Here is a 24,989-nt window from a genome sequence, read left to right as displayed (position 1 = left end):
TTGGGGACGACTCCGCTGCACCACCCTTCACCGCTCCGCCCCCGAGTCCTGGGCACGCCCCTGCCACGGCCGGGCCGTCGGGTGCGCGATGTGCGTGAGCGCGTGCGTGCTGACTCAGGCGAAGAACTGCACGCACGGGAGAGAGGTCAAATTGATTAGGCTGTGGAGCTAGTGAAGTGCAGTTCGGCGCTCCATGGCTTTGTTGTCAGTCTGTGCGAAATGACAGATATGGCTGGGCGGCCGGGTGTTGAACTTGAAGTTACGACATGTATAAGTCATGGTAGAGCATCTGTGGTGGCTGAGTCGGTGTTGCATGACAAGAGATTATCGAGAGCTGAGAGCAAAACTAAAAATTGACAAGGATTAAGCCGTCGTTTTTAAAACTGAGGAGATAAGTAACGAAATAGGGGTCAACTGCCTCCGTGGTGTGAGGCGAGCGCAAACCCCTGGTCTATGTGGCGAGTATTTGTATATGAATGTGGTCATCACAGTTCCGGCAACTTTTTCTGGGGTTTTGCACGGTAGTGTTCTCAAAGTGGGTGGACTAGGCTCGTTTTCAGGAATATTATGTGCGCGCATGTGCTTGAGCTCTATTCTGTTCGACACCCCCGTGATATGCATCCATGTTAAATTTCAACACAATGTGTTTGTTGGTCGTCAATGGACGTCTTGCCTGCGCTCACGCCTAGTCATAATTGAGGGGCTTTTAGGATGCAGGTAACTCCGCATTGGCCGCGCCCCTCAGCGACGCACCATGCCTGTGGGGGGGGGGGGGGGGCAGATTTTTCCCCCACCCTGATCATCTCAAGAACGGTCGGCTGAATTGAAAATTTAAACGGCAATCAATAGCGCCGTGGCGTGCGGTCTCAGACCGCACAACAAACTTCGGCTGCTTCCCCTCCCCTCGGCATCGCTGCCGTGGTAGACGGGAGCCTCGCCGCCCGCTGCCGTGGGTCTCGGCCCACCTGGACGCAGGAAACATGCGCTCCGATGCTTTTCAAGCCATAGCTCAGTCATTGTTGCTGGGAGCGTCGGGCAACTCTGTACAAACATTCTTCATAGCCGTGTCTAAGACAGTTTTGATATTTTCACTTTTGATGTTTTCACAATGTGTAATAAAAACGTCCAAAGCTCTGAGCGTATTTTTCATCGATGTTTGTGTAAATTGACGTCATATTTCAATATGCAATACTGAAACAACACAACGACAAAGCATATGGATAATGAACTCACGTGTTTTGTTCTCACATGTTGATGTTAGAACTCGTGGGGATGGCCCACATTTCCCGTTTACAGATATCAAACATTTTCTTTGCGTTCGGCTTCTGTTTCAATTATCTACAGGTAAGCGCTCTTGTCAGAAATCGGCCGCCCATACCCGAGCCCACAGCTCCCCATTCCTGAGCTCGCAGCTACCCATACCTGAGGCCATAGCCGCCGATACCCGAACCCACAGCTGCCCATTCCTGAGCCCACAGCCACCCATACCCGAGCCCACAGCTGCCCATTCCTGAACCCACAGCCACCCATACCTGAGCCACAGCTGCCCATACCCGAGCCCACAGCTGTCCATTCCTGGGCCCACAGTCGTCCATTCCTGAGCCCACAGCTGCCCATACCTGAGGCCGCAGCCGCCGATGCCTGATCCCATAGCCCTCATACCTGAGCCACAGCTGCCCATATCCGAGCCCACAGCTGCCCATTCCTGAGCCCACAGCCGCCCATACCCGAGCCCACAGCTCCCCATTCCTGAGCCCACAGCCACTGCCTATACACCCTAGCCCACAGCCGCCCATACCCGAGCCCACAGCTCCCCATTCCTGGGCCCACAGCCACTGCCTACACACCCTAGCCCACAGCCGCCCACACCTGAGCCCACAGTCGCCCACACCTGAGCCCACAGTCGCCCATACCTGAGCCCACAGTCGCCCATACCTGAGCCCACAGCCGCCGACGTGCGATGGCCAGCGGACGTCGTTGACGGGGGCGTGCCCTGTTTCCTCATTACGCAATATGGTTCATAACCTCTGTGGCTCCATGTTCGTCCTGCCTATCGGGCGTTTCAGCACCATGTCGGGATGCGTGTGGCCAGCTGCTCGTTTCATATACCTTGTCAACTGTTGGATAAACCTGAGTAACATTTTGTTGCAAGTTTGTCTAAGTCGCTGTGGCTTGGCTCGATTGTAAGGGCCAGCAATGGGCGGACTTCAGCCAGCCGTGTTGGGGCTGAGCCCGTCTCCCTTCCTGTGACGCGAGGTTTCCACCCGTAACCACCTGCGGCCGGAAACAGCACTAACGCTCCCCGATTGTCAAAGCCCTCTCTGAAGGATTGCTGCTAGCATGGGCAGAAACGCACATCTTGCTACAATATACCGTGTCCTTTCGAGGTTTAAGCATTTGTGTGCACCTGCGTCCGTAAGACGATTATATGAAGTTTATCTGATGATGATTGGTGGTTTGGGCATCTGGCCACTTCGATGACTGCAATGGCCATTTCACGCTGACCTATATCTGTAACGTTTCCATAGGTTTGGACGATTCTGTACGGCGAGTCCAGCATTAACAATGCGAGATGAGCCTGTATAGTCAGAACAAGGCAGATCGCGGCTGATCGGCTTTCGGGCCGGCGGCTCCCAGCCGCATTCGTAAGGACCCAGCTTCGTGAAGCGGAAGTACGAACCTCCGCACTCTGATCCGCGTCGCATAAACTCAGGCGAAACTTGTCTGATCGGCATATCCTATGTGTCAATGCCTTAAAAATGTTCATTTAATTCGAATAATTTCGTATCTGGCGTGCATGCCTAATCGCTCCAATAAGTGTTGAAGGTCTTATCAGAGACGCAAGTTTTCAGGCCCGCTGTGCTACAATGCTGATCGGCCATTAACCCGCAAGTGCTAATTTATGGCAAGATGAATTTTATCATTTCACTGCATTGTTATACCCCTGCATTGAAGTGTGCATGAAATGGCATGTGTCATGCGGTGCATAGCATTGTCCGGCTAACACCAATGGATGTTGTTCAGAGAGCAGCTGTCAAAGCACCTGCGCCATGGATTTATAATGCACCAAAGTAGATATTAAGCACTGTGACAGCGGCTTCCAACTACAAATGAGAAGGAAGGGGGTGGAGATGGAATTTGTCTTCCACCAAAATGCTCTAAATATTCCACCCTTCCACCTCACCTCAATAAACCGCAGGCCATTTCGTCTAAAATAGCATGCGTCAACTGATAGCTTTGTCCTGACTTTGCACTGAATAAAATTGTTTGGATGTTTTAAGTCACGGGAAGTGTCAGTTCATTACAAAACACACAGGCTCAGTCATCATTCGGCTGCATCACAGTTGCCACAATGTCATATTTCTCGTTGATGAACCACAGCCAGCCTCCTGTGTGGTGTTTTCTGTCCTTTAGTGGATACAGTGTGCAACCACACCGCATAAGAACCACATGGTAGCTTTGAAACGATCCACATTTTTCCTCTTCATTATCCACACTTAATTCTTGTGTAAACGTAGAAGGGTTGAATGCACCACACTTTCACAATAAGAGCCAAGTGCAGTGGGTAGCTGTGTTTATATTAAGGACCCACCTAACCGCTGCTCAGCGAAATCGGGCTATAGCTTTGACAAATGTGGGTTCTTGTTTTGGAGTTTTTCCGTGGGATGTTCGCTTAAAGCTGTGAAATTTGTGCAGCCTGGCTTCCTGGTGTATCATGTTTGCCATGGGTTTCATGTCACTGGTGCTCTTGCTGTATACAAAGAAATACGTTTTTTTCGTGATGGTTTTGTGTTTGGCATCACATTCTGGTTTTGAGATTATTTTAATGCTTCGGGAATGGCAAAATGCACTGTTTTGCGTGCTTTAATTTTCTTGGCCCGCAGAAGCTCGCCGGGTCTGTCCCATAATCCAGCTAAAAGCCCGCGGGTTCTTGCGGGTCAGAAATTGGCTGGTTGGCGGGCTGAAAAGTCGTGTACCTAGATCAGACCCTTCCAAAAATCAGATTGTGTGTTGTAACGTACAATACGAGTTTGAAAACAAGTCCTTCAATTTTATGAAAACAGTCCTAATGGACAAAAAAAAACATGGCAGACACGACACACCATTCAACCAGGCTGCGCAATGTCAGCGATTTGGGGGAAACATCTCTCTAAGAAATGTGGGAATAACTACCCAACTTATCAATACTCCGGCCGATTTCATTGAATAGCTTGATGGGTCCATTATGTAAACATAGCGACATACTACGCCTGGTTGTTGTGAGGGCGAGGTGCACCTAAAGTTTCCTCTTTTATACACAAAACGAGCAGAATCAATTTGTAATGTATGAAATGTCCGGGAAATAGTCACACTGTCCGTACCCTAGCCTGGCTCACTGATCAATGAAGACCGCAGTTCTTCATATATTACATCCACAACATTTAACAAAGTTCTGATGGTGAGAATGCAGAGTTTGTCTATGTTCATTGTCCATATTTAAACACGCACATTTCCGTTCATACAAGCACATTTGATCTACGGCAGGGGCAGTAGAAGTTCTTACGCACGATGTCATTTGTGATTTCTGTGATTGCCATTAATTTTCAACATACACGCCTCAAATATTTTTGTTTTGTTTGATTCTGCCATCTCTCCCCATCCCAAGTCGATCATGGCCTGTGTTCCGTACACAGGTTCGTGGCAAAAATTCCGGTTCAACATGCCACGGCAATTCGATGCAGTTCCGAAAGTTGCGGTCATCAGGCTATGTGGCCAGTTGTCTTACAATATGCGTTGCTCAATTTTGTTTTTTACGTCGAATTAGTCTTGCACGTTTAACAGTGTCTTACATTTTGGGGCGTTGCCCAAAGTGATAACACTTGAGTGGCACTGGCATCGTTCTTGAACAAACCTGCTGCTGACTTTGTACAGGCGTGATGACGGCCGCTCGGGAAAGAAACGGGATGGTGGTAAGCGGGAAACATGGAGCATTTCTGAGCTGCCGCGTGGTATTTCTTCCGTACTGTTGCATGATGCATCCATTTTAGGACAGAGAACACCACCAGAGCCTGAATTTCTTTCTTGAATCCGGATTGCGGCCTTACATCAATTATGACGCATTCGCGTTCTGTGAGGTAGACGGACTGAAAATGCCCAATTCTAGCGGTAGTGTCACATACTTCACTATACTATACTTTATATACTATACTTAATACTATCACTATACTTTCGTAAGGTTGTTGGCTTAAAGCTTCCATAAGGCTCGGATTGTGCTCGTGTGCATTGAAATGAAGTGAGGTGACTTCCCACGATTCAAAGATATCCAATACATTATTTTACTCTTCAGTGCAAGACCATCAACATATTTAAGCCAGTTTTAGAAAACCTTGCCTTTGATTTACTGAAATGAGGAACAGGGGCGAAAGTCTTGGTCAATTTTGGCAAGGTTCTAACACGGAGCACCATGTTGCCTCCCATGTGTAGTTAACAATTGGCGTCACAGTGTTTAAACGGTAATTAGATGCTACAAAGTGTCAAAGGTGCTTTTGTTGCTGCTATCACGCTTCCACTACTGGTATTAAGCAAAGAAAGACATGCACTGAAAGGTACTGATCGTATATTTGATGCACACGTGGTGCATAGGCTTAAAATGAAATAAACGTGTTACAAAATCCAGATTGCACATACCTTGACGTTTGTGGGTTAACGTTGTGTCAGCATGGTGGCACGACCGGGCGCTTGCGGGCTGCGTCCCTAGCTGGCCGGGGCCGGGCGGTGGACGGACATTTTCAGACAAAGTTGGTTCCATGGTTCGTGCTGTCTTGTCATGAAGCAAAGCTCGGATAGCTAATGACTCATGATGGGCCCCAGAATTTGAGCCACTTTTTGGTGCGGAGTATTGCATCATCGTGCTTAAAAATGTATTTAGATGTAGACCAACATGAAGAATGGCTCCAGCCAGTCCCAAGTTAACAAGCGTCATTTTGTAGCTTGAACAAGTCCCATTGCTGACCACCGTTGGCAGACCAGGAAGCGAATGTCCATGGCATTCGCTTCCTGTAGGACAGCAGAGTGCTAAATTGGCCCTGTTCTTAGAATGTTGGGTTATATTTAGTTAACAAGATTTTAAAGGTGAGGATTCGATGCTTAGCAACCAAAAGCTATTCAAATTATAATGTCCATCAGTAGTCTTATGCCAACTCGGGGACTAGAGACTTGTTAAAGGCCTCCGCAAATTCCCAGGGTCTAACATATTGACAAATTGCTCGCAATTACAAACTTTTGTAAGCAAAATAATGAAATAAAACCCTTTTGTAATACAAAAATTGCAAATACAAACTTTTGTCAGCTTAGCGCATGGAGGCTCGTAAATAAACTTCGCTAGCTTTTCGACCACGTGATGGTGGTCGAATAGCTAGCGGAATTTATTTAGGCATCCCTAATCCACGTGTCGAGTCCTTAGTCATGGGTTTTCAACAGCACCCCTCCCCAGCAAGGCCGGCTTGTCGTGCCCCTCCCCCCTCCCTGCGGCTAACTACCAATGGCCACGCTTCATTTTTTTACCAGACAATGCGCCAGTGTTCCAAAATTCATCCCGTAAGGTGTGCAGGCTGTAAATACAAAGCTCATGCTGTGGGAATCGTGGCTCTGCGGCGGTCCTCGTACGCAATTCGTTGGCGCTAATCCGTTGCCCTTTGACCCCGACCCAGACATCTGACCCACTCAGCCCGTTTGTCAAGCCTGAGGCGCATGGATACTGGTTTGACAACCGCCCGGTCGGATGCTGATTGGCCGATTTTGGGTAATGGGAGGGCCGCGGGCGTGAGCCCAAAGCCGGGGTGTTATAGCATGAAAAAATATCGGCATCCCTGCCACCTAAGGGGCCGAATATTGGCACACTGCAATGCGCAGTCGGTCGTTTCGCGCGTTTAACGTGGTAAAACCACGCATAGCTAAGTCTTTTAGAACGCAGCAAAAATGGTGCCATTTGAATGGAAATCGACGACAGGTTACATTTCTTGGGGTGGTTATTTCTGATTGATATGAGGGTGCTTTCTGCGGGTTGTGTTTTCTCGCAGGAGTAAAAAGGTCGTCATTCGTGCTGAGATGTGAGAATGCTTACCCCAACTGGTCCTACAGGGAGTGAATGTCGATGACATTTCCCAGCCGACCAGCCACTGGTGATCGATAATGGGGACTTGTTCAGGATGATTGGGATCCGCTTTTTACTTAAGGAGAGAGATAAACCATGTGGCATGGTCGCGGCCGCACTATGTGTAGCATATCTGCGAGACCGTCGAAAAAAATGCAGTGTTTTTGAAAGGGGAAAACTGACAGATGACTCGTGGATATGCAAGTCTTTTCTCTTTACCTGAAGAGGACTGGTCTTTTGCTCCGAAGGCACGTGGTTCTTCTGCTCCTTTTTGTCTCTCCGTCGGAAGTGTGTGCAAAGGTGCGGCTACTGCAGCCGCCACGTTAAAATGAGAGAAAGGGGCTCAGGTGTGTCGGTGCCATGAAGAAGGTTTGAATGTGGCAACAAGACTGGGTGCGTAAAGCTTGCACGGCTTAGGCCGCTCAGCAAGCCCGACATTGCCGATACTGGTATCGGTGGCAAAGCTCCGGTAAAACCCGTGATTTCCCCAGACGTATGCTTGCAGTAGTTTTTTGTTTTTTGTTTTGTTTTTGTTTTTGCTCGGTTCGTCACGCAGACATGACCCGTGCGCGCGTCAAGGGTGAAGCCGAGACTTGTCCCAAGTCCTGATATCAGTTCCCAGATAATGGTGTCAAGCTAAGCGTAACATATGGGAGTCTTTGGACGGCGAATGTGTCGGATAATTGTATGGGAATCTTTGGACGGCGAATGTTTCGGATCATTATATGGGAGTCTTTGGACGGTGAATGTGTCGGATCATTATATGGGAGTCTTTGGACGGTGAATGTGTCGGATAATTGTATGGGAATCTTTGGACGGCGAATGTTTCGGATCATTATATGGGAGTCTTTGGACGGTGAATGTGTCGGATCATTATATGGGAGTCTTTGGACGGTGAGTGTGTCGGATCATTGTATGGGAGTCTTTGGACGGTGAATGTGTCGGATCATGTGAGACCTCCCGTCGCGGCCTGAGTCGTCTGGTTCCAAATGCCATTCCCAGCTAAAAAAAATCCCTTCATCCCCTCCGAGTGCGGAATTGATAACTGTGGCTGAATGAAGCGGGGAGCGGTCCAGCTTACCGATTTGGCGGCCCACTCGGTCGCGCGTGGAGGCAAATCTCGCTGGCAAGTACGTGGCCCTGCGAGGACTATTCTGCTCAAATTCCTGTGCGGATGGTCAGCTTCCCGTGACGTACATACTGAATGTGCGTGTTTTTATGCATGCAATCAATCAATAGTTGAATTTTGCTTTATGCAACCACACACCTGTATCGAAGAAGTCTTGGCTTTCTGACAGTGATCCAGGGAAGTAATGTGCTATTCAAGGTGAGGTGTTCAGCCCATCCCCCTCCCCAGCTTTGGCAAGGAAGTGGACCAAACCCGGAAAAAAGCCTTTTTGTTGGCACATTTCGGAGATAGCCACGTCATTTTCACTACTCAGCCGTCCATTCCTCTCCCCCCTCCCCCCTCAAGTTTATGGAACTACGTCCCTGCAGCAATCAACAGAGCACCACCAACATACTGGGCGCAAAGGCTGCTCGGAAACACGGATACAGGGAGACGAAGGTCGCCAAAGGATGGCAGTAGCGGCGGGTGGGCGACAGACACTCGGTCGCGCGTGATCCGAGGTACATCAGGGAGTCGCGCGGCGCGGGGGCGTGCCGCCGTGTCTATAACCTGAACCCGACGTCAGCCTCGGGCAGCTGCGCCCCCGGGGCGGCACCGGCGGAGAACGAGAACGAAACAACGGTCCGCGCCGTGAATCGGACCGGCGCCATTGCCTGCAGGCGACGGTGGCGCGAACGGCCCTCGGCCGGCATCAGTGACGCCCGGGTCCAGCGGCGCGATGCTGGAAAATTGGCACGTGGCCAGCGGACGGGCGGCGGCAGGACAGCGCGCGCCTCCATCTTGTGATAAACAGGGCCGCCACCTGGTGGGACCCGCGCCGCAGCCGGCACGTGGCCGGCGCCGGGCCCCGTCTCCCCTTCGTCCCTCTCGGCCGGCCGGCCGGCCAGCTCAAGGTCACTGTCACGGGCGCCGCGCGGCGTCCGCGGCGCGCCGCCGCCGGCCGAGCCGCCGCCGTCGCCTCTGTCGCGGCTTTCGATCGCGGTCGATGGCGGATTGAGTGCGGCCGCGTCGCCGCCGGGGGCGCGGCCAGGTCACGCGGCGGGACCGACCGCCGACGCGGCGGGTCGCCGCACGCGTGGCCGTACTGTATTGTACGACGGGCCGCGGCGGCGAATGAATCGGCCGGCGGCCGCGGCTTCGGGACCGGCTGCGGCGAGCTGACGAAGCCACGGGCGCAGCCACGCCGCAGGAATTTGGACGATGGTCCGCTCACGCCTCGGCCGGTCGCCGTTTTTGCCCCGTCGCCTGCGATGCGCGCCACGGCGCCGGCGCCAATCTTACTTCCCGCCAACGCGCGGCCGCATACGGCGAGCTCAGCCCAGGAAATCGGACAGGAATCTCCCCGAGTTTTTCGCCGCGCCAGTTGAGCCAGCGGACGGTGGGGTGTGGACGTGCGCACGGTCGCTCCGTCTGACGCGCGCCCCGTGTGGACCGTTGCAGGCCGGTGGGGACCGCGGAGCACGCCCCGTGCGCCGGCGCGCGCCCAGCGTTGGATGGGCCGGCGGCGGGCTGGTCGCGCCCGCAGCTGAGAGTCTCCCGCGCGACCGCCAGTCAGCCCTCTGCAGGTATGTGACGCGACGGGCGGCGATCGATGCGAACCGCCGCCGCCGCCGGCTGACGCCCGGCCACCTGACCCGGAGCCGGCGGCCGCCTCCCCGCCTCGTCCCGCCGGGGAGGGGGCAGGTGGCCAGGGGTGCGCGGGGTGGGGGCGCGCGCGCCGCCGGCGGGGTGCAGCGAGGCACGGCCGCCGGAGAAAGTGGCGACAGGCAGCGCGCCTGGCGGCGCCGCCGGCAACCGACGGCCGGGCACCGCTGCTCTGTATGTGTGTGTGTGTGTGTGGACGTGGGTGTGTATGGATTGCCGGAGAATAAACAAGGCGGCTGAGAACGGGACCAGTCAGCTAATAGGTGGCGGCGCATGGGCGGCGCCAGGCGTGCGGGGGCGGAGGAGGGGGGTGGGGGGGGGGGGAAGCGTGACCCTGAGCGAGGGGCGCTGGGAGTGCTGCCGGGGTACGACGTAGGTGGAGCCCGCCGTCTTCTCCTTCTGCGTTCCACCGGTCGTGCTCAAGGTCTTACTTACCGCCGGGGGCACCAGATGATGTAGTCGCCGTCGCTTCAGGGAGGTGACGTTATGTAAACCCGTGCCGTGCAGCGGTGCACCATGTGGCCGTAGTGGTTCAGTCCCGTCATGGTTTCGTCAGCGGGATCTGATCTAGCCTATGTGGGCCTTGCCGTTGCCGCTTCCCATCTGCACAATTTCGTTTATGCCCCTTTATCGTAACTGAGATCAGTGACTTTTGTCTGTGACGGTGACATAACGATGAGTGACATAACGGCATGGTACTACTCGTGCACGTACAACCATAGCAAACAGCGTAGAATGCCCATCGCCGTTGACGTTGTTCCAACACCAAATGACAGTAAGAGCTTCGTCTACGTCAACGTTTGCATTAGTGGCGAAACGTGCGCGCGGGATAGTTCTTCGGCGCCTCGCCACCAGGCGGCGGTCAACGGAGCGCTGGTCCGTAGTTTTTCTCGTTTATTGGCCTTATTGTTGTTTATTAGTGTTAAGGGCTCGCTGACAGCGTTTGTTAACATTCAAACTACACACGACACACATTCACACACGCAGACCGTGCACACCCACCTTATGTAATTGACAGTGGTATATGCATGGCACGAGAAGGCACATACTTTCAGCGCGCAATGCATTTTTACATAAATGACGTATGCGCTTCATTCGCTGAAATCTATCACTAATCCAAATTCTGGCGACACTCGCGTGTTTTTTGTGTCTGAATGGGTAATTTTGCGCGTGCGTGTGTCCGGAAGGTTGACTGGCGGCCAACGGGCGAGCCGGCCAGTCCATGGTCAGCTATACAAGCACGTTATCTGAGCCTATTCCACATTATTTTGAATTTTCGGAAATCAGTTCTGGTTTTGCAGTTGTCACGTGCTTTCTCAGCTTTTCGCACAAGCGCGGCCACCAGTGACAGCTCGCTACGCTGAATGCCTTTGGTGGGTATCCCGTGATGGACGGTATTCATGACAGTTGGTATGAGTGTGTCTGTGTCGAACAGGTCGACGAGGAAAACCAGTGTTTTACCGAAATGTGGACTTCTAGACCGTAATTGTTCTTCAAACGAGAGAAAATATTGCTGGTAAACTGCTGCGTCTGGGGGGAGGGGGGGGGGGGAGTTACCAAACTAAGTTGGGATCTATTGCTGCGGCACAGAAAGAAGTGCTATTTTGGGTTGCGTTCATTGTGTGTAAGAGTCGGTATGCTACATACAGTCTAGCAATCATTGTACTGGAGATATGATGACCTTGTACATGCTCTTAACGTTGCGGCAATTCATGGTGCTGCGGTTCTGGATCTAGCGGTTCGGGGTTTCCATGGTAACTGTCGCGTCTTCGACCCGGATCACTCCGCTATCAGTGATGATGCAGTAAACATCGTGTAACACTCGCCGTCGCTCAGTTCAAGGCCGCGGGAGTGTACGGTTGGGCGCTCCCTCCTCCCAGCAGTTGTTCTGGGGCGAATGCTGGTATCAGCATGATCGGTGATGTTCCACGGCCTGCCACAAGTGACCGAGTTCAGTAAGAAGTGTTTGTGGTAGTGTTTAGGTTTGGGGACCCAGTTTACAGTGCCGCAGTCCGACGTGAAATTAAAAGCATGTCACCGGCGGTCACGTTTTAGGAACGATGTCTGGAGACGCGTGTTTGCAGTAAAGTTTTGAAATTGTTTTGCCTGTATGGGTGGCTCCTGAAACCCGAGCATGAATTGAACTACTCGCTTCGAATTGCCGATGTTTCTCGCGCGCCTGCTCAGCTGGAATTACGGGTTTGTGTGTTTGTTTGTTTGTTTGTTTTTCGCGTGCTTGTGTTTGAAGTGGGTCGGTTTTCAGGTGGAGCAACACAGGCATGCTTGGCTTCTGAGGCTCCACGTGACAGAAATAAGTTTTTAGGCAACGAAATTTGACCTGTTCAGTTTTGCATTTTGGCGTCTTATTTGTTTGTTTGTTGTTGTTTTTTGTTGTTTTTTTGCTTCGATGTCCAAACGCCTGGTGTGATCCTCTCAACGCGGTGAATCAGGTTGAATCAAGCGCCGTGTGGTGATGTCAGCCGATGGACGGCCACCAGACAGACACGTGCTGAAAGGTGACGCGATGTCTGTGGACCGGGTGGGGGGGTGGGGGGCCCATAATAAACGCCCTTACGACTCCACCCTGACCGTCTGCGTATCTCGAGTGACGCTGCCGCGCCGCCCGTGCGACGCGCGGGTCAGGAGGCACCGGCTCCGGCTGCTGTGGCCATGAGCCAGCCGCGCGCTCTTCGCCTGCGGCATGGGAGCAGCGCTCGCCGGTCCACGCGGAGCTGCTGAGCTGGCGGAGGCGTGCTGAGTAGCCCCGTGTGCAGCGCTGGGAGCCTCCAGACGCGGCTCAGCGCCCGGCGTCTGCTGCTGGAGCTGACGAGCGTGGGCGGGCCCGGCTGCCGCAGGCCGCCACAAAATCGATGACCACCTTGTGCGTCCAGATCACTCCCGTCGCTAGGTGGCAGGGCGAGTGAGGTTTTAGTGGCGTCCGGCACAAGGGCGTCTGTACGGGCCCATCGGTCACGTGACCCCGCTGAGTGACGCGACATGGTCTGTGAAGAGGGTCAGCGAGGGTCAGTTTCAAGGAGGCTCCCGGCGTGTGCAGACTCGTTGGCCGGGAGCACTACCATAGCAGCGGGCGAGCGCGTAACTCCCTCATGCGGTGTTCGCTTTGGTCAAAGGTCATATCGACCACTGGTCATATCGACTCTGGTCATATCGACCCACTGTCGTCCGGTTGGTATGGTGATGTGTGGAATGACGTATGGTTCCGTCGCCGAGAACCTGTCGTCAGGGAAAACACCGTCAAATGCTGATGCCTCACGGCCGTGGCGGACAGACCTGGAGAACAGTAACGGCTGCGGGGCTGTGCTGGGGCTGAAAACGGCGCCGGCCGCGGGGCTGTGCTGGTGCTGAAAACAGCACCGGTCGCGGGGCTGTATTGGTGCTGAAAACGACGCCGGCCGCGGGGCTGTGCTAGTGCTGAAAACGGCGTCGGTCGCGGGGGGGAGAGCTTGGTGACCTTGGCGACCAAATTAGGCCCGAAAAAATTATAAATCATTCCCGAAGAGTGATCAGTCTACAGAAAAATCATGTCGAAGGTTGTGGACAAAACATCGCCCGGTGTTGAAGTCGACGGTACAGAGATATTTGGAGGCATATTTGCGAACTCTATTCTCGCAGTCGTTAGAACAACCGGCTCTGTGTGCACCTTGGCTCTTTAAGTCCCGATCATCGGTGATCATCGATCATTTTCCAATCGATTGACGGTGAAACGGACGCCTCTGAAGATATCGGTGCGGGGACCATTGGCTTCCGCGGGTTGTCTGACTTGTGCGTGCAGTCCCCGAGGGCAGCCATCACAGGCGAATATGACGTGAAGGAGGTGCTGAAGAAGATGGCGGCGCGTGCGATGCGCCAGCAGAAGGAACCAGGCCCGCCGTACAAGCCCTGATCTGTGTGGGGTATGTCACAGGCCGTCTTCCAGCAAAATGGCGTTCCTGCGCACCGAACACAAGTAGGCAGGAATGGCGACGAACTGACCTTGCACGGTTCCGGACGATAGGGCGGGGTCTGGTAACGACCCCGACCTCGCACCAATTGAGAACTTGTGGTCAGCCGTGCCGGACGAGATCGGTTCACCGGTGCCGGCCACGTCTGAGCGGACCCTCATCAGAGACGTCCGGCCAGCGGGGCGCGCTGTCACCTCCGGCCCGCTGAAGAGGCCCGTGCCGGAGCGTGTGAGGGCGCACGTCGCCGAGGAGGCATCGACGACTGAGCCGTGCGCCGCGCCTGGTTTGTCTTCCTGTCGCCATCTGGGAAAGACGGTCATCAATTTTGGGACACCCAGCACTTTTGAATGTTCAGAGATTGCTTCTTCGTGAGTGGCTATGCTGGAAAAGATGCTGACTGGCGTGACGTTTCTCGAACACTCGAAGAGTGTGAAATTCGTCAAAACTCTGTTACTTTTCTTGTCTTTTGGGCCTTGCCCACATCCCCCACCCCCACCCCTGCTCGGCGCGCGTCTGCGCTCTGTGGCAGCAGTGGCCGAGAAGCTGGCGACGGTCTGTGATTAGGCTGGCATGGGCCGTTACGGCAAATGTCAGTTGATGTAGCCCAGGCGCCGTCAGATGGCACGGCGGACAAATGTGGAGCGCAAGGCACGCTGATATGTGCTATCGCATCCCTCAACAGTAACTGTACAAATGTCAGCCGCAGTCGTGAGACGCAGTGAGGAATGGAAAACTCCCCGACAGCGTATTTCGGCGACCTGAATACTTCGCGTCACGAAAATCAGTGTCCGTCAAACTAGAGGGTGGGAAAGTTGTCCTTTAGCTTGGGTGACTCAATCACGGGCTTGCTTTCTGCTTGGCTGTCTACGCCCGGCGAAGCATGGTGCCGACGTCGCTCGAGCAAACGACCAACCCTGGCACCAAGCGTAAAAAGACAACGGAGCGCGCGGCTCGGTGGGGGGGGTCGCACCTCCACCGACACGGCGCCGGGAGACGGGCGCGCGCTTGGGGGGGATGAGGGTGCGCCCGCTCGTTGTACGCGGGCCGCGCCTGGTGCGCGGGGCGCGGCCGGCCCGAGCGCCGCCGCTCGCCGCCGGCCTATTTCTGGTGACGGCCGGTCGACGGCGCCGGCTCGGTGGCAGGCCGGCCGACGGCGGGTCCGGTCTGCACGACCCACTGTCAGCCGGGCGGCGCCAGGCGCGCGCCCAGCCTGCCCTTCAGGGAGGAGGTGTGCGGGCTGCGAAGAATGCGCACGCAGGACTCGTAAAAGCATTATAAGGTTTGTGCGCTCTGTACTGGTTCGGTCGCGTTCCGGCGTATGCCGTTCGGTTTTTTCAGTTTTCTATGCGCGCCGATGTACGGTGGCGAGCTGTGGACGGCACGCCGAAAAGTCACGAGACTGTGCCAGTGCTCAATGCGCTCGCTCCGTAGGAGACGTGCGGAGCCAGTTGGAAGTTTTCATTTTAGTCTCATGAACGAAGTAATGACAAGCCAGAAGCAAACCATTGGGATAAAATGCTGACGCCCTTGGAACGCGGACCCGACTGTATGGCATTCCGCGCATGTCAGTCTGGAGGTAGTGGAAAAACATGTTCATCTGGCATTCGTTTAGGCCAGGCGCCCAGCACTTTAAAGTGCCAAAATCGACTCAGCAAAAGACACCATGGCGACCACCTGGAGTATCTTCGGTAGAGCCCCCAAGGACACCAAAATCAGTGGGCATATCAACGCATCCTGACAAAACAGGGGACGAAGATAGCGGAAGGACTTCAAAACTGGGAGCTCATAGTCGCCTGAAAATGTGTATTTTCAACTCCAAATCTGAATTTTGATGTCCACAAGCCCTGGGTGCAACGCCGCGGGTAATCGCAAGGTTAGACGGAGGCGTTGCACTCGCCCAATAGCTCGAACAAAGATGCCCCCCCCCCCCCCCCCCGGGTACCCAACACCTCATCACGTGCCCACCGCTTCCCCAGCACCCCGCCTGGCTGCACCAGGTTACGACACGCGCCCGCATCACGCGTCCTCAGGCAGACGTAAGGCTGGCAAACGCCCCGCGAGCGATCCACCTGTTCCCGGCGGGCCATCGGGGGTGATCCGCCCCGATCGGTGGCAGTGCCCGTGCCACCGGTGGCAGTGTGGCGGGGCACGACTGGCTGGTTCGCTGTCGCGCAAGGTCGTCGCGCAAGGCGTGCTGCGAACATGGACCAAGGCGAACGGGTGTCGGTGGCAGGGAGTTTCAGGGTCACACCGGTCTTTCTCTATAGGCAGGCGGCTGGTTATTGGCCGCTCGTCCCGATTTATATCGTGTGGTTCATTTTTTTTTTCGATTATGGTTCTCGCCGGTCGTTGTCAGGGGTGCAGTACTTCGGCGAAGCTCTGCCAGTGCGGGCAAGATGGCCGGTGCGGGGCTTATGCCCTACAGTGACACCGTCCTGGCAGCTGTGCACATCATGACGCTGCAGCGCCTTGAAATGCAGCACAAATTGCCAAAGCGGCTGTTGCCCAGCTTTTCCGCGTTTGTTGAAATGGTCGAAAATCTGCTCAGGGTTTTGCGAATGTTTAAACGCAGGCGAATTGCAGACCAATTAACGACATCCGGCTTAGAAACCCGCTCCCCAGTCTCCGCAGGCATGTGGTGCTGCGCCGGTCCCGTTCTGCCACCGGTTCTCGGTATCCCCCTCCCGCCTCCAAATCCCAAGGCCTATGTATGCTAGGAAGTAAATGACAACTTGTGTTTGGGTGCCATAGTTGCATACATTCCTGAGCATCTTTTGTTTTGCATGCATGCCAGCACGTAGGTCGCCGGAGATCGTACGGCAAAAGCCATTCAATATTGACCCATTACAGTGGGCGGGTAGTGGGAGTTACATTTCTTCGCGTTGCACGACAGCAGGCGAAACCAATGAAGGTATCTTACGACGATGCACTGTAAACGGCTTGGGCCAGGTTTCCTTACGCGATTAAGTGGTCTGGAAGCGTTGTGAGTGAATTAATTGTGCCCACGATACCTTCATCTTTATTGGGGATGGATCTTACCAAAAGTCAGCTAAGGTCTTCTGGGCTATACACGGCCTTACCAATGACCGAGGCCAGCTCGGCGGGTCGTAGTTGTCGATTCCAGCGAGGTTGACTCACTGCACCGAACAACGGACATCGTGTGGCCCTGTCTGAGGAAGGCGTCCCCAGGCCACTCCAAGCTTAAGGTGCAAGGAAAATGGCGTGCTGATCAGGACAGTGCTGCGAGTCTTGTCATACGTGACATGACTTTGACCCGGGATGGCAATGGTCTTGCATTTATGTGGTTGGTGCCTCTATTGTACTTAGTTTACCTCGCATGCCGAGTAAGTGCTGTTCATATCATATATGCACACGAAGTGCGAAAAAGTGCTCCTTAAGGTCGCTTGCTGGAGCTAATCTCACTTAAGGTCGCTTGCTGGAGCTTCGAAATTGTGAGACAGCAGAGGCGTGTCCGATCACGGAAGTGCACAGCGGCATGCGTGTGCTATTGATCTGCTGCAGTTGCAGTAGTTGGCAAGAATGGCGCAGTTTGGCACGTGATACGCGACGTCAGTAACGTAGGGATGACCTGGACTCATATTTTGCCCAGCATGCGACTGAAATGTACCTAAAAGCACAGGAAGTTTCGCGATTCAACTTCCACATGTTTCACGGAATCCTCGAAGAGCTTCAGATTTTTCGCCTTTGTAACTGTCCTTCGGGGCGTGGTTCAGCGTCCTTATCGCGTGTGGCATAGTAAACAGTGCCATCATTACGGAAGGCTTATTCCTTCCACAATCACTAAAAACTGACGCACCTGCTCAGCACCGCCCGCGGAATCCACATTTCATCTACAGACGGGGGGGGGGGGGGGGGAGGGAGGGCACATGTGTGCCAACGGCCGGCTGACAAAATGGTGAGGCGTGGCTTTGTCGGCCCGGTGGCGCCATAGGTGCGCGTCATTCTGTGTGTGCTGCACCACTGAGGTTGCAAAGGCAGCGACCGTGCGCGATTTATCCGTCCGTCGGGCCGTCTGTGGTCCGTCGGACCTACAACTTGCGCCACAGAAACTCGGGCCTTTTTGGATGCGGGGCTGGCTGACACCGCCGCCTGTCCCGACTCGGAGCGGCCCACAATGATCTTACTCTTCGTCAGACTGCAGAGCTCATTCATTGTTTGCAATTCATGCTCCGCTCCGGTGGACTAGTGACTGGTGGTATTGTCGACAGCTGGCGCAGGGTGGGCTGGGGTTTTCAAATCCCAGCCTGTCAGTAGTGCTCATGTTTAATGCATGCCGGCTGCAAATCGTTCAACGTTTACATTTGACTGGTGTGGATTGCATGGCACGCTGCATGTAGTTCAGCGTGTTTGCTTGTAGTCTTTACCCCGGTGCGTTAAGAACAAGGGCGTCGCCCACAGATGTGTGCTCGTATAACGACGGTGGTCCTTTGTGTGCTGAGGCTGAGCGGTGCGCAGTGGGTCTGTTGGTTTGGCCGCTCGGTCTGACCAACAGGCCCGCTGGTCTGGTGTGACTGAGCCTAGCGGGTCTATTAGTCGGGCTGCTCAGTCCGGCCAACAGACCCGCTGGTATGGTGTGACTGAGCCCAGCGGGTCTATTAGTCGGGCCGCTCAGTCCGGCCAACAGACCCGCTGGTATGGTGTGACTGAGCCCAGCGGGTCTATTAGTCGGGCCGCTCAGTCCGGCCAACAGACCCGCTGGTATGGTGTGACTGAGCCCAGCGGGTCTATTAGTCGGGCCGCTCAGTCCGGCCAACAGACCCGCTGGTATGGTGTGACTGAGCCCAGCCGGTCTGTTGGTCGGACACAGCTGCGCGCGGCGCTTGCTCGCAGGCGCACGCACTGCACGTGCTCGTGGGTGGACGTACTGCATGTGCGAACGCACGCGGCGTAATCGGTGCAGCACTGGAGGTGGCTGGGCTTAGATCATCATGGTTGCAACATTGCGTGGATCAGACTCACAACGGGTGGGCGGCCAGGTGTTAGGCGTGTGGCTGTAACATTGGGTCTTCAGGGGTGACGCGCGTGTGGTAACCGTCACTGGCATGCGATGCCGAGTGAAAAGCAGCTAAGTGGCGGCAGGGCCAACGAAATGTTACGGGCGCGGTATTTTGAAACACGTATTGCGTATTTGCGGGAACGCCCTACAAGTACAACGTCGAGCCGGGCACCCGGTCCTGCCGGACCACGCCTTCGGGTCCGCCGGCGCTCGGCAGACGGGACGCGCCCGTATCTCTGACGTCCCGATCGCCCCCTCACGAATCCCGGCACCACCTCCGCCCACCTGGCGTGGACGGTCGCGGCTCGCCGGTGGCCACCATCGACGACGCCGCGGCGCGCGTCCCGCGCTGCCGGCGGGTCTGTGACGTCCGGGACGGATAGACGCGGTGCCCAGTTTGTTCGTCTGTCGGACCGTGTGCGGGCCGTCGGGCGTACAGTTTGCGCCCCGGAAGTAGGGATCTTTTCGGGTGTGGGACTGGCGCGGTTGCCTGCCCCGGTCCGAAGAGAGCTACATGATTCATGACCACAAGCATAACGAAGGATGACTCGAGCGATGTAGCAGGGGTGTGTCCAGATCAGCCGGTTTAGCAAAGATGATGGATTGGACTGCACTCACGATACAGTGTCACCCTTGTAATCGCGGCCGAGAGGTACTTGGCGTAGCCGAGAGCTGCCACGTATGGCCCTTTACTTCCCTGTAAGCACGTAAGCACTTAAAACACTGCAAAAAACCCTTGAACGCTTTAAACATTGAGAAAACATTGAAACACGTAAACCCGTGAACATTTAACACTTAAAACGTAAAAAAAACATTGAAACATTAAAACCTGTTAACGCTTTTCCCCTGTAAACACGAAAGGAAATGCAAATAATTATTGTCTTGAGTTGGAACTTCACTGCAATGTGCGCACGGAAGAGCGAGGAATTCATGGTCATTGCGGATGCAAAGGGTCACACTAGACTTCATGACCCCTCGTCAGCCATATATCTGATCTTTATGCCGTCGGACTTGTCTCCCGTAGCTGCCTGCTTTCGCCTCGGCTGCAGCGATGTTTCGTCTGCAGCCTGGAGATGGCGGTACCCGCGCGCCTAACGAGACGCGCCGCCGTCACACCGAACGCCGTACCGGTACATGGGACGTGCCTGGAGCTGTGCTGTAGCATGGGTCCACAACTCACGTGTGGAATGTGAATCTACCAACCACGTCGCCAAGGGTTATATGGCTACATGTTGCATGTTGTTGCGCGATGGGATTGTCCAGGCTAAATTTCCAATGCTTCGAACGGGCAGCTGGTGTCAGATGTTGTGACGTTAATGGCCCGCTTGAGGCGACGAGCATCAATGCAGCGCGGTCTATCCGTCTAGCGGACCGTGTGTGGTCCGCTAGACCTACAATCTGCGCCATAGAAACTCGGGTCTCTTCGGATGCTGGGCTGGTGCAGTTGCCTGTCTGGACTTGGAGAGACGCACAATAGCAGTGCACACGGTCTGCTGAAGTGGCACTCGTATGTGATTCGAAGCAACACATGCTTCGGTGGGGATGTTGGTCTCGGTTGCTCCTTTCTTGAAGTGAACGCTGTCTTCGTATTGCAAGCTTGCCTTTTTATTTTGCGTTTTAGTTCCTGTTTTTGTTATGTTGTAAAGCTGGGGAGAGGATGACGTCATCAGGTCTTCTCACTGTGGCCATCTTTTCGGATGGTTCTTCTGATCCCCATCCCCAGGAGGTTCGCTCATTTACGACACCGCACCAAGTCGCAGGATGTTCTGCTCTTATCCTAATACGCAGCGTGGCGTGATGCAGGTGTTGGCTGAGTGTGGCCTCTACCCGTGCCATGACGCGCCGCGCGGGACCGTGGGACGCCAAAGGACCGTCGGCAGCCTTGAGGAGTGGGACGCTCTGTTCTTGACCCAGCTGAGCTGGTGTTTGTTTACCGCGGCGGTTGAGCGGGCCCGAGGCACTGGCGGGTTTTTAACGTGGTCATTGTCCCGTCTCGCCTCGGGACCTGCGACATCCGAGGCCGAGGCGTCGTGTGCGCACATCCTATCTATCCCTTTGGCAAAGCTGTGTGGTCCGACAGACGTACGGTCTGCGCCACAGAAACTTTGGTCTCCCCAGATTGGGACTGGGTCTTATTGTCTGCCTCGCCTTGGAGACTACAGCAGGTGTGCGCCGTCCGGCGGCACGGTAGCGTGCGAACTGCAGGTCTGCCGGATTTCGGCAGCTACTGATTGATGTGATGATTCTAGTAGGAAAGGACATCTGACATTGGACTTGTTTGGTCTCCGTGCCCTATAGCATGAATTGGTAGACCATGGTTTGGTGCCAGAGACGAGCTACGCTATGGTAGTCGTGAGGTCAGCATCTGAAGCATATACAAGCACGTGGTAGTATGGAAGAGCTGTTTTCCACTTTGGCGTTTTTCTTCTGCGAGGAGGGGGAGCGGCGAGGGCGCGATTGACGGCGGAACCGGTCAAGTTCGCCCTTTCCCACCATTTGCCTGAAAGGGCACCATTAACCCTCCGAAGCCCCAAACTTGGAATGAAGCTCGTTCAGCTCGCATCGGTGAGATCACGCGAGTCTGCCCTGACTCGCGACACACGCAGTGTGCAGACATCCCACCCTTCGGACTCGCTTGTTCTGCCTCACGACTCGACGCCGTCGGTCGTCTGGACTTGGCCTGGTAGCCCCTCTCCCTGACTGATCCTGTTCCTCCCCCGACTGATCAGTTGATTCGGTTCGTGAGCTCTCCTCGTTTACCTTCGCGTCGCCCGTGGACGACGAGCAGTGCCGACCTATGCCCATCAGCCGTTCAGCGGCGCCCGTGCCCGTATCGGCCGGTGCCGGCCGCGCCGTGTTCGTTATCGTGACCTGCGGCGCTCCGTCAGCCCGACCGCGACCCGGGTCCGCGCTCCCGGCCAGGAGGACCGGCGACGTCCTGCGGCACCGCTCCCCGCTGTGGGGAGCTGCTCCCGCTGTGGGGGGCCGCTCCCGCTGCGGGGATTAGTTCCCCGCTGCGGGAGCCGTTCCCGCTGTCGGGAGCCGCTCTCGCCTGTGGGGATCAGCTCCCCGCAGTGGGGATTAGCTCCCTGCTGTGAGGTGCCGCTCCCGCCGTCGGGAGCCGCTCCCGCTGTGGGGAGCCGCTCTCGCTATGGGGAGCCGCTCACCGCTCCGCCTCCAGTGGCGCATCGAGGGCAAATCAAGTCGAGGTACATTAGGTGCGGAGAGGCGTTAAGCAGATCGCGCTTGTTAGTCGTGGTGGTCATGGTGCTGTTTTGATCCGATTGTTTTCGCTCGAACCCCGCTCGAACCCCGCTCGAACCCGCTCGAACCCCGCTCGGTTTGTTGGCGGGATGGTTTGCGATCATTGCCGGAACAAAGGTTTATCCAAGGCTGATGAGTGCGGCATGCAAGATTAAGCTGTGGTCCTATTCCCGCGAAGCTTCGGAAAAAAATAAACCTGGAATGCCTTATCGATGCAGGTACTTATCTAGCCGTTTTTATTGACGGATGTCGTCATCCGGGGCGCGGGCTTTGTGGCATCCGCCATTGATAACGTTCGTTTTCGCGGTCCAGCTTCGTGGACACGGGTTTGGATGGTGCAGTGTCGATCGCCATCTGACGTCTTTTCCCAAGCCCACAGCGACCTTTTTAAGGCATGCTCTTTTGTCCGTATGTTATGAACAGTTGATATCTGCGTTTCACTTGAAGCGTCAGTAGCATCACCCCGGTTATGCCGTGGAGACTGGTGAAATTCGTGTCGTGGGGGGAATTCGAACCCTGGTCCCAAGTGCTTTATTCGGTCACGCCGCGTATTGCCGGGAAGCGTACTCATTAGGACATCAGTTATTACGAAACGTGGCCGATGCTGCCATCTTGGCGTTCGCATTATAGCATATAACATAACGCGTTATAACATGTAGCATAAACGCATTATAACATATGATATAGCATAACGCTTGCGAGAATCGGACAGGTTTTGCAAACTGGTTTGGTCCGTTTAAGCATTCCCATTCGACGAAAATAGCGCACCATGAAAGTTTTTATCGCGTTTCCGAAACCAAAGTGGGTTTATCTAGAGCACTATTGGGAGATGCTCAAGTGGTGGCAAAGAGAAGATAAGCTTGCAGCCGGCCCACAGAGGCGCTGACAACGCCACGGTGACGTCACACCAGCGCGATAGTCTGGCGGGGGCTGGCTGGGAGCCGCCAGATGGCCTTGAACCTAATTGGGATAGTTCAGTGCCGGGCGTCCCCACCAGCCGGCAGCCGCCCTCGCCCTTCTTGAGTCTCAGCCCCGCGCCTTTATCGGGACGAAAGGGGAGCGCGGGTGTCGTGTTTCGCGGGCTTCCGCGCGATGCGAAACGCTTCGCAAGACCGGATGATACCACGCACCCAGAGCTGGGCTGCGATCCCGACTGCGGTGTCAGGCATTTCACATGCGCGAGGCTGCTTGTTTTCGCGCGTGTTACGGCGAAGTTTTGGACGCTGTGCGCTGCCGTGTCGGCCACTCGCTGGCTGTCAATGACCGCTCGAGCTCGGGTGTCCGGCGCCCCCCATGAACCCGCCGAACCCGCCGAGGGTTCATGTCGCGTCCGGCGCCACGACATGAACCCGCCGCTCCGGAGCTTCTGAGAAGGCCCGCGCCGAGCCCGTGATGCGCTCTGACCCCGTGACCGGGCCTGCCAGCGCGAGCGGCCCCGCGTCGCTCTCGACGGCGAGCAGCGCGCCCAGAAACAATGGTCGGCCGCGTGTCTGGTGTCGGCCACTGGCCAACATGGCGGCCGAATCACGAGCGGGCGCGTGACGTCACCTGTCGGCCGCGCCGCCGCCCCGCCGACGGCGGCGGCGGCGGAAGCGGGACGTCGAGCGGTGGGCCGGCCGGCGCGGCTCTCGTGACGTGTCGAGTCACGTCACGGACGGACTGTCGTGCCGCGTGACGTGGCCCGCGAGCGGCTGCTCTCCGGCGGCGCCGGTGGACGGGCGCGCTGCTGGGGGCCGCTGCTGGCGCGTGCCGTCGTCGGGCGGAGCGGGGCCGGACTTTGGCCGGGGGCCGGTTCGGCGGCGGCGGACCGGGCCTCGCGCACCGGCTCCATCTCCGCCCCACCCGTCAGCCGCTGCCGTCGCCTCTGCCGGGCTTGCCGGAGACGGGCGGCCTGAGATCTTGTGCGGCCGTGTGTATGTATGTGTGTGTGTGTGTGAGGTTTGTGTGTGTGTGTGATCCGGCCAGATGGCGGCGCGGCAGCAGGCCGGCCGCTGATCAATACCGGGTGGCCGCTGGCCGCCGCCGCCGCAGCCCGGTTAACACGCCTGGCGCCGGCGGTGACGCGCGAATGGGGCGGAACGGGGGACGGGGATGGTAACGGGGGACGGAGACGGAGACGGAGACGGAGACGGAGACGGAGACGGAAACGGAAACGGAGACGGGGACGGGGACGGGGACGGGGACGGGGACGGGGACGGGGGACGGGGGACGGGACGGGACGGGCGGCTTGTGTCCCTGACCACTGACCTGTGGTGGGAGAGGCCGGCGGCGGCGCTGTGTCCGTGGCCCGCTGGGGCGGCGCACTGATCTGGGACTCACCTCCCTTGCCCCTGTCCCTGTCCCCGTCCCCGTCCCTGTCCTTGTCCCGCTCTCATCGGGCCTGCTGAACAGCGGCCTCGTGACGAAGCCGCCAGGCGCGGTATAGCCGGCGGGCGCAGGCCGTCCACGAGAGCGACGGCTGGAGGCTAACGCCGCTGTGAGCGAGAGCTGGTGTTGTTGAGAACGTGACATGGAGGTCCTGGCGCCACATGAAAGACCGGTCGGGCGTGGGTGAGGGATCAGGATCACCTTGATCATGGCGCTGGGGCTGCCATTGCATGGCATCGGCCATGGTCGGTCCGTATCGCCGTGACCTTGGGCCACTCGACAGGGGCCTGAACAGACCCCCACCCTCGGCGATTGTGGACGGGAGGGATGGACTGTAACAACGAGCGGCTGTTTTCGAAACTGAGACTGAACCAGGCGAGTTGGGATTAACCCCGGTGTCGCAAGTTGGGGACAAACCATTTGGAATTACGTGGTCGGATGCAGACGAGGCTTAAGTGGACGTGACTCGCGGAT

The 24,989-nt window shown here is 55.9% G+C and overlaps 1 protein-coding gene across 1 annotated transcript in view; it reads left to right on the top strand.

The window, feature by feature from the left end:
• Positions 1 to 2,652: 2,652 nt before the first annotated feature.
• LOC119106034 (uncharacterized) overlaps positions 2,653 to 24,989 on the top strand; it is a gene marked incomplete at its 3' end in the record, with an annotated part of 30,854 nt that continues 8,517 nt past the window's right edge. The window contains exons 1-2 of the mRNA XM_037229627.1: positions 2,653 to 2,672; positions 9,702 to 9,826. The remainder of the gene's footprint in view (positions 2,673 to 9,701; positions 9,827 to 24,989) is intronic.

The sequence above is a fragment of the Pollicipes pollicipes genome, unplaced genomic scaffold (assembly GCF_011947565.3).
Source record: "Pollicipes pollicipes isolate AB1234 unplaced genomic scaffold, Ppol_2.1 Scaffold_6138;HRSCAF=7277_pilon_pilon_pilon, whole genome shotgun sequence".
Taxonomy (NCBI): Eukaryota; Metazoa; Arthropoda; class Thecostraca; order Pollicipedomorpha; family Pollicipedidae; genus Pollicipes; species Pollicipes pollicipes.
The sequence above is the reverse complement of the archived record's forward strand: the minus strand, read 5'-3'. Positions and strand labels throughout refer to the sequence as shown.